The following is a 10,469-nucleotide window of genomic DNA, read 5'->3' on the forward strand; positions in this document are numbered from 1 at the left end:
AAAACACTATGTCTTATCAACTGCTTATTGAGATAATGAGTATCTGTTCGCTTTTGTGTATAATAGAATATAAGGCATTCATCTGCTGGGAAAAAGTACTGTATATTCTCGTATTAAACGTTTGATGTTTTCGATTTGAAAAAAAGATCCACCTTTAACTGTTTAAGACCACTTTGTATTATTTTGTTTTCGGACATCTCAGCCATTTTAAAGTCAATTTCCGTCAAGTAAACTGTGAATTCCTCTTATGATGTGTGCTCTAGGTAATATTTCATAAGCGGTGTCTAATCATATCGCAAAAGAAGCTAAAATCTGAATCCACCATCTCAACCATAACTATTTTATCCCTTTAAGATGCCTCATCGGAGACGCTTACCTGGCTGCTCTGTCTGGCTGTTCTTTTTCTGACAACAGACAGCACACATTCGTCTTGTGACATCTGATTATTGCATAACATTTCTATTAAAATAAATTGACATACCAGCAGCAAGTGAAGAAAATGACCTTGCAGGTAAATCAACAGTGGCGGATCCAGAGGGGGGCGCGCCAGGTGCACTCCCCCCCCCTTTATTTGTTGTTAAAACAAAAGAGATAAAAAGAAAAAAAAAGAGATGAAACCCGGAAGTAGCACCAGAAATATTGTTTGCGCCCCCCCCCCCCTTTACGGAATTCCTGTGGATCAGCCCCTGATCAATTTTCTGATTCAAATGCTATTATGGTTATTAGGTCTGTATAAAACGCAAGCTCATTCTGGTTATCAGTGGAGAAACAAACTATATAGCCGTTGCCAATCTCTGATGCGGATACTGCAGCTATCATCGAAAACCTCGACAAATTCAATTTAACACCACAATTGATTTTTTTTCTTATAGCCATGTCTTGAGCCTGTCCATCATTGTGAATACACTGACTTGACACTTGCTTGAGGATCAATCCGCAGAAAATAGAATGCGGAACTTGGTGGTATCTACAGTTCTGAAATTGAAGGATTGGCACTCATAGTCTGTATAACCGCTCAACGTATCCTACATATCCTTCCTTCATATATCTCTCTTCGACTTCATTTATACATATTATACATGATTATTTTCACGCCATATTTTCTCCCCACTTTCTCTCGTTCTTTCTTTCTTACCTTTTTTTCCTCGATATCCTTTTTAAAGTGTTAGATCTCTGCATCTGTGCATGTTTGTCATGACACAAAGTATACGTGTCATGACTTGGAACAACATTCGTCCTCTTTTTTTTCATGAAATATTGTATTGACTATTCGACATCTGCTGTATGCAGTATTTCACCCCTCTATATCAGATTTCTCCCTATCTCTAAATGTCTTTCTCTCTGTCTGTCCGAGAATATTAATTTTTGTCGTCTTTTCTGCTTTGCTCAATAATGGTGCTGCAAGGAGGTCGCGGGCCCATCGCTTTCTGCTAATTAATCACTGAGCCGTAATAAAAACGCAATTTGGATTCCCCAGTAAGCTGTATACATAATTATATTGTTCTGTCATTCCACTGACCACCATAACGTACTGAGCGAAGTGTATGCGTGTCCGTTTTATATGGGTATGTGCGACGACCACTGCGTGGTCGGTGCGGACAGCTGTCGCTTAGATTTGTCACAATATTTAGAATGGCTCTCTGGTCAATATTGCATGCACTTAATTATGAATGTTTCACGCTCCCTCAACCTGAGCTAATCATTTTGATTATACACGCTCAGAAGCAGCCAAAACAATATTGCCCAGATGCTAGCTAACGGATATCACGTTACACATTATAATCAAGCGATTTGGTTATAGTGTACTATAAGTACCTTGCACTTCAGCGCTTCTGATACTATGCCTGTACACCTATCACTTCGCCTTCCAATATTTGTTTCGAATAGATATCTTACAGCTGTTATCGAGGGCTTTTTACTATTAAGGGGAATGAGACACAAATAATCACATGGATTGAGTAAGTTATGTATCCGCAATGCTAATAGATCAAACTATTTAATCAGTGAAAGTTTGAGAAAATCGGACAATCTGTTCAAAATTTATTATTTCATTATTATTATTATTATTATTATTATTATTATTGTTATTATTATCGTTATCATTATGATCAATATTATTATTGTTATTATTATTGTCATTATCATTATTATTATTACTATTATCATCATCATCATCATTACCATTATTCAAGATGGCTGGTGCAGCCATCGCCGGAAGAGAAGATTACTGCGGTTTGTGTCGTCACATCATGATATGTAAAGAAAATACACCTATAGACGAAAGAGCAATAGACGTAGCCGAGTCAGCAATATCAGTCAATACATGACTGTGACTTACTAATAACAATCGAACTGAAAGTTGCGAGTCTGCAGCCACTTGACAAAAGAAATAATCTCATACAAGCATGCTGGCATTTCACTCTACACGCAGACACTGACATACACATAATAATCCAGGCAATAACAAACATTGTATGTTTAAACGCTAACCACACAAAACATACAGTATTCACAAAGAGAATGGCGGCCACCATGCAACCCATTCAATAAATTGATGTTATTGACTCGCGAATCTGCAGTAGATGTTGAAGGCTTGCCGTCCAACGCCATGCAGTTACAAGCAAAGTGCAGCTTTCGGTTTTGCAAGCCAGTCTCGCCTATTGTAACGAAGCGGTCTGCAAGCATTGTCACTGATGTATTGCCTACTACAAAGTATGTATCTGAACAGGCTGCTTGAAGCGTTCGTGCTTTAGGCATCTTTGGTTCTTTGAAACACACTGTGTGTGTAGATGAATTTGGGCAATCCTTCATTATAATATTTCTCACTCAAGCTTGTGTGTACGGGGAAATCTTGACGATAGCCTGGACGTACAGTCGACGCAAAAGGCAGGGTATTAAAGAATGATTGCAACGGACCTTCAAGTCTTTTGACAAACCTCTTAAAGGGACAACCCAGACAAATTTCATAATTTCACATCATGTAGTACATAAATCGGTAGTGCCATGTATGGATTTGACGCTGTTTGAGGAATTTATTGTGGTCCTATTACTAGTAGATCAGATATACCAATACTCTGAAAAACCCAAAACCTATTACATTGAACAAGGATGATAACGTAAGAGGCCCACGTACTCCAGTAATGTAGAAGTGCAATCCCATTACAATACCGCCTGCTTAACAGTTTCACCTGTGTAGAATTTATGTATGCTTTTTTTTTCTTTTGCTGTGCTCCCTTGAGCACCAGTGCGTCCTTGTGTAAAGCTGCTATATGTCGTCATCCTCGTTCACTGTGATTTTTAATGAATTCAGTGAAAACATTCTCATTCTTCATCCCAATCACTGTAAATTCTGAAACTCTGTACCCAGCATGACCAATTTATAGACGTTCAAATCATCAAGAAGTCTCCTTTAATAAAGGAGTATATCTCATGATTATATAATTATCTTGCTTGAAGCCCCCTTATGAGTACCAAGCTTACAATGGCAGGATGCGGTTATGATAGAGCATTCGAGTAAAATTGATTATTTTGCACTATGTTAGCCATGTGATTTAATTTTCTTCCTAACGTTGTCTTTATTATAGGCGGGTCGTTTCGTTGCTCATTTTACCGCCTTAGCCATGAAGTGCCGCCGGAGACATAACTTTTTTTTTTTTTTGGGGGGGGGGGGATTGTAAAGACAGAGAGGCTTGTAAAAATAATGGACTGATTTTTACTGTTACGAATATCAACACGAAAATTGTAAGTCATGACTGTAACTTCATTCACTGATTGAAAACCAGCACGTAGGTTTGAGGGAGTACTCATATGAATAGTATTTTAACTGCGTGCAGCAGTCCTTCATCCCCATTCGCCACCGCAGAGTTGGCGTTCCAAATGAAGAGTCGCAAAACGGCACTCTAAAAAAATCCGGGTCAGTACTGACCCGGAACTAGGTCCGTTGGGGTCACACACCGTTCCGAGTCAGAAATGACCCCATCCAGAGTCATGAATTGGGTCAGGGTGACCCCATTCCGGGTCTTCATGACAAAATTCCAAGTCTTTTTTTTTACCCAGAACGGTGTGTGACCCCAACGGACCCAGTTCCGGGTCAGTTCTGACCCGAATTTTTTTAGAGTGGGGTTAAGCTCCATCAGTTTTTATACATTTTAAAGTAAGTCCATCAGGTGGAACGACATTAAACCATTTCAGTAATACCTTGCTTGTTACATAAAAAGCAATGTTCTTGAAGTTATGATTAAGAATATCTCATATTCTCTTACTATGTTCTCTGTTTTTAGCAGCTTTTATAGCCGCAAATATATCTCAGATTAATAAGAATGCAGTTTACTAATTTTGCGACCGAAGTCCTCATATTAAGGGAATATGACATTTATGTGAGTGATATCCTATAACAAACATGTAATATTCTATGTAATCACGTGATAAATGTCGAAGATCATCACAATGTTCCCATAATCTCTTGGATTAAAACAAGGGAAAGGTGCTGCTACAGCAACAAGAAACAACTATCTAGGAAACAGGAAAGCCGCGTAATTCATGGGACTATATTTTGCAAGATATCGCATTACGGAATCTTGAGGATAATACTCAAAGGACCTTGGATTTTTATAGGTTTGTTGATTCGAAGATAGAGATGATTTGCATGTTGTCTTGGTCACGTTGCTGGTTCGTCACCAGGGAGGTGGAAGATCCGCCTCCCTGTTAATACCTTTTATATCCAGACATTAAAATTAATGGTAAATGTTTCCCGGACTACAGCTTACTTGCATCTTGTATATGCTATGGTCTATATAGCGAATAGTATCTTTACAATCGAAGTTTCGGTAATAATAGCAATAGTGGTGATACTTTCTCATGATGCTGATCATGCTTTGACAAATAATGTCATCACCTCGTCTAATTTGCATGTAATAACATATCTAAGTACTTGCTATACCAATGGTATTCTCTAAAAAAAAAACATATTGAAATTTGGATTTGTAATTCTTTCATTTTCTGCCCAATTAAAAAAAGAATCTATCATATTATCTGTTTAATTTTGCCCGTTCGTTGAAGCCAATTCGAACAATAAAATCTGTACATAGCGCGTACGCACTATAAAATGGCATAAAGTCGTTTTATCACTGTCCGGTTGCTAATGATTTGCTTTCTTTCTTTTGTTTTTTCGTCTACATACGTCCAGGCTAACAGCACGGTATAAAGAGTGTACTTAAAAAACCAATACAATTCAATAGTCATTTGAATCTCATAGGAGCACGATGTTTACATCAAACTCATGATTGTAGGACTTTAATTTCTTCTGCGCTACATGATTGGATGTAATGATCATCAGATTTTTTTTTTTTTTTTTTTGGGGGGGGGGGGGGGGTGAACGTGATTCAAAAGTACCATTCCATGTGAATTTGCAGTTACGTTATGCCCCTTGTATTACATACCCATTGTATAGAGAATGATATGGTCATGAGGTAAAATTGAAGGGTATAAAAACACCCGATTGTGTTGACGATCGTATATCGTGTACAATATGCAAACACTTCACGTTGTTTGCATTTCAATCTTATTTGGTTGGCGTTCTCCTAGGGAGAGAAGAGAGAGAGAGAGGGGGTGGGGGTGGGGAAGAAAAAACAGATTGATTGACTGATGTACCATATGGCAAGTTTCTGCTTTCACTTTTCACTCAAAAAAAAAAACCCTAGAAAGAACAATAGAATCATGTGGTGTGTGTAAGCATGGATGAAGTAATTTGCATACAGTCAAGGTCAGGTCAAAAGTTGATATTATACGCATCATCGTTGCTCTTTGCTCTCTCTCTTATTGCGTTTGATGTTCTGTGCACACCTATGTCTATTTCTTGTTTCATTTTCTTTGTTTTACTGTAGTACGTTCTGTTAGGGTTTTTTCTGTTCATTTGTGTGTGTGTGTGTGTGTGTGTGTTTGATTTGTTCATTGTTTTTTGTTATAACATATAAATTCATTTACGGCAGTTTTTAAAACACACTGTTTTTCCTTTTTAGGCTGATCAAGGGCATTTTATCCCGTGATTAGATGAAAAAAAAAAAGACTTCTTTCATGCGCGAGGAGTTGGCTACAAAGTTCGCATCGTCAAGTGAACAACCTAAACGTATTGGGTTTCTATCATAAAGTTGTGTATTGGATTGCTGGTGCTGTGCGTTTATTGTTATCAAGGTGGTTGAATACAGCCGATAAAGACATCATAGGTGTACACGCATAATATTTTTATCCGGCGCTATGTAATGCATCCACACTTGAACTGTTTATCGTTCATTTAATACAATAAAATCAAAGTTACTCTCAGGCGATGATATTAAACTCATATATGCTAATCACCATGAGATGAATATTTTTTTTTTTTTTTTTGCTTAGACAATGTGAACAGCTGTGTTTGCTGATGACTGCTTACGTTGATCAAAATAAGGTGAAGAAAAAACAAAACAAACAAACATGAACATTGTGAGGTGAACAGAACTCCTGACAGTCCAGAGCTATACTATCGGATTAAACACCTCAGGCTAAAAAACGTTAAAATAAAAAACAAAGAGCAAATTGGTATGACATCCAATTTTAAAGGCGCTTGTCTTAAAGTATATTACATAATGATACACTATATCGGCTTCTAATTCTATACCCGTCCAATCATGCTGGTACAGTGTATTATATTTAAAAAAATGAAATAATATTTATATATTCTGCAAAAATGAGGAAGGTCGCTACACAGTAGTAAACAGAGATACACACCAACACTGACACCGTTTAAACACTTCACCCTGTTATACTTTTCATTAATTCTTTGTTTGGCATTCTATAAAAAAAAAAGAGAGAGAGAGAGGGAGAGAAAGATAGGGAGGGGGGGGGGGGGAAGTGAGCGCCGGAAAATATTTATCGATTGACTAAACATGTGTGCCAAGATTCTGCTTTCACTTTTTAATACGCGTATTACAGTTGGCCCCAAAGTCCATGTCGTGTGGGTCAGGTGAACAACCTTTACGTATTGGGTTTCTATTATAATAGATGATGACCGCAATGGCGGAGGAGGGGACATACCGAATGTTCCACCCGAAGGGTTTGAAATGCTATTGAGGGAGGTTCTAAGTCCCGAGATGAAGTCGAGGGACTTATAGCCTCCCGAAATAGCATTTCAAACCCTGAGGGTGGAACGTTTGGTACATGTTCCCAACAACAAAAGTCATCATCTGTTATATCATAATATAGTCAAATACGTCAAATACGTCAACGTCAACCACCAGCACAACGCACTCGATCGCAGAGCCAAATTCACTGTGCGCGCGGTCCTAGGCCTTCTGTCGAAATTTTGTTACGTGAAAATGTTTTCCCATGGGAGAACATTACAAGAATGTTCGCCCATGGGCGAACATAACGAATGTGCCTTCATCAGGTGACTGTGTTCAGCCAATCACTAACCGGTATTTGACTATTATACACCCATTTAATATAAACATTTATGTGTTTTATTTCTAGTTCCGTGCGTTCTGTGAAATACAGACGATTAAAGGAATCTCAGGTGTACACGCACATTCGCTTGGACCGTATGACACCATTCATTACCAATACACTTAAAATGGCGCCTGAGCCCTACTACAACACTAACGCGTTGGACAATGCACTGAACTCTATATAGGTTGGCTGGCCAACACAATGATGTCACACTCTAATATGCGTTATGCGTTGGTGTGACATAGTGCGTCGCTGTGACATCATCTGGTTTAACAAAGCCCCACTAAGACAGGGCTATATTGCGTAGTGGCCATAATAAAAAGCAGAAAATAATCAAGATATTATAGGTGAGCAATTTGACTAGTGAAATGGACGTGATCGCGACGCCGAAAGAACGAGAGCGATATTCCTTCTTTTGTATATTGTGTCGTGTAACAGTAACAATTTTACCGGGGTTTGTACAAGCACAACATGTCTGGGATTTCGAAACTCACATTGAATGTCTTTGCTGCTGCAATATGCATAGTTCTATCAGAGATCGTTCTGTTTTGTTAGCTTACGTTCATGAGTGCAATCACAAACTTTCCAGTGTGCAGAGAGGGGTGTACAAAGAAGGACATTTTCTCCTTGTAAAGAAACTCTAACACGAAGAGTAAAAGAAAACAACAACAACAAAATACGAACCTTGTAAAGTGAACAAAAAGTCATGGCAGTCTGGGGGTATCGTCGGATTAAACACCCCGCAGGTACTTAAGGGGAAGATAAGAAAAGAAAAAGCAAAAGCAAATCATAATAAAACAATGAAGAAGCACTAAAAAAAAAAAAAAAAAAATCCAAAATCATATGACATCCAACGGCGGGCGTCCAAGAATGTACTTTAAGAATATAACTATATCTCAATGTCCGTGAAGTCATGCTGGTATGTGGTATTAATAACATCAAATATTAAGTAACGGGGTCTTAGGCCCTACATACACAAAAACGTGCAATCTCCCCCCCCCCCCCCCCCCCCACACACACACACACGCACATACACACATACAAACGCACACAGATACACACCCACACACAAGCGAGAAATTGTTAACTATTAAAGCCCCAAAGCAACTTTGAGGTTAACGTACTTCAATTGATCAGAGATATCAGTACTAGTAAAGGTAATGATTATGGTCTTATTTGCCTATAGGGTGATGGCGTCTCCAGTGTTTAAATACCAGTACCTTTCCAGAGGACATTACCACCTCACGCGTTGCCACGAACCAATGTGTACATCTGTGACAAGAGTCTACATTCATATGGGACATCGTATTAGAAACATGGAGCTGGTTATAGCCCCATATCGTAATCATATTGATAATCCCAGCAGAGTTGTATGTCGTGACGTCACAGAAAATTTGTCATACATTATAATATTATGTAACTGCATTATCCTATAATGGAAATAGACCTCCTTTGCGTGTGGTAAAGGCAAATTTGAAAGGAGAGGTGTCTCAACGTCCACTTTAATTCAATTCAATTCAGTTCAATTCAATTCAATTCAATTCAATTCAATTCAATTCAATTCAATTCATTTATTAGATTCTCATTTTTCTTCCAACAAAACATAACACATGGTAAATCAGGAATTCCATCATAAGCGTATTATTATATACATTACAAAGTAACGTCCACTTACCTCGTTGCAAAAAAGGAAATACCATAACATGCACCTACTTACATCATAGCAAATGATTATGAAGTGCATCCACCTACTTCATTTGAAGGTGGAACCCCAACTTTCCTAATGGTAAAGAGAAGGTACCTTGATGGCCATCCATACCTCAATAGGGAGTTCAACGTGCTTCCACTTACCGGTATATATACCTCATGAAAAAGGTGGAGAGGTATACCTTTCATAACGCGCACCCAATTGTCAGGTACCACATGGCAAATAGGAGGTTCTTGAATGTCACGAGTTTCGTATGAAATCATATAGATATACGATAACGTAAAACCATGAATATTCTCGGCATGAAGTTTTCGCGAATTGGAACCAACAACCTTTTTCGCCCTATGAAATTGTTGCAAATTGCTACTGGCATTCAATGCGAAATTCTTGAAACTTTCATACACGCGAATTTTTCTGGTCGGACAGTAAATATGTAAAGTGAGATTGGTCGGGAACCGTAGAAAAAGTACCGTATATGGAGATGCCATCGCTTCAGAACTCTCGTTGCTGTATATGAATATAGACACACAAAGCGTATATGCAAATCAAATTTAGGTAAATATTAACAACTGAAACCCCTTCCATCACTATGAAAGTCACTGATATTAAAAGTTTGTGACAACGATCTCAGAACTCGTTGCAAATGATGCCATATTTCACCCTGCGATTTCATTTCAAATAAAAGAGATTTGGAGAAGTTTTTTTTTTTTTGTGGGTATATAGGTCAGTAGGAATCTCTTTATGGTGCAACGCCGACATTACCTCATCAAGTTGTAAAAGAAAAGTTGCAAATAGTTGGTAGTGACTCAATCTGCACTTGCAAACGACTGAATACCCTGTGAACATTTTGACATCCCGTAAACCTATAATGATGTCCTGTTTTAATGAATTTGCTACCATTCTGTTGAACTGATTTCTTTTTTTTAATTCTATTTATCAAACTCAATCAACCAGTACAAGTAGTAATGATGCACTTTCAGCTGACAGAAATATGATATGAAATAAAACAAATTTAAAGAATGCTTTTGTGCTCATCAAATTTTCTTATACGAATATAAAGTTTCAGCTGACTTTTAAGAGCGCACGTTTCATACCATAAAATTGTTACTATTATCTTCTATGCATTCAATTTAGACGAAATCTGACAAATTTTTGTATGCACACTCGCTTGACTTGCTAATTTTCATCTCTTCACGTCTGAAGGCTGAGAGAACAGAGATTGTTCCCTCTTGTGTTCCAGGAAAGAAACGTTACGAAAATGTCACCACGGTCATGTTACATCTCT

Source organism: Diadema antillarum, unplaced genomic scaffold, assembly GCF_040938485.1.
Source record: "Diadema antillarum isolate AM-2024a unplaced genomic scaffold, OU_Dant_1.0 seq00000561_RagTag, whole genome shotgun sequence".
NCBI classification, from domain to species: Eukaryota; Metazoa; Echinodermata; class Echinoidea; order Diadematoida; family Diadematidae; genus Diadema; species Diadema antillarum.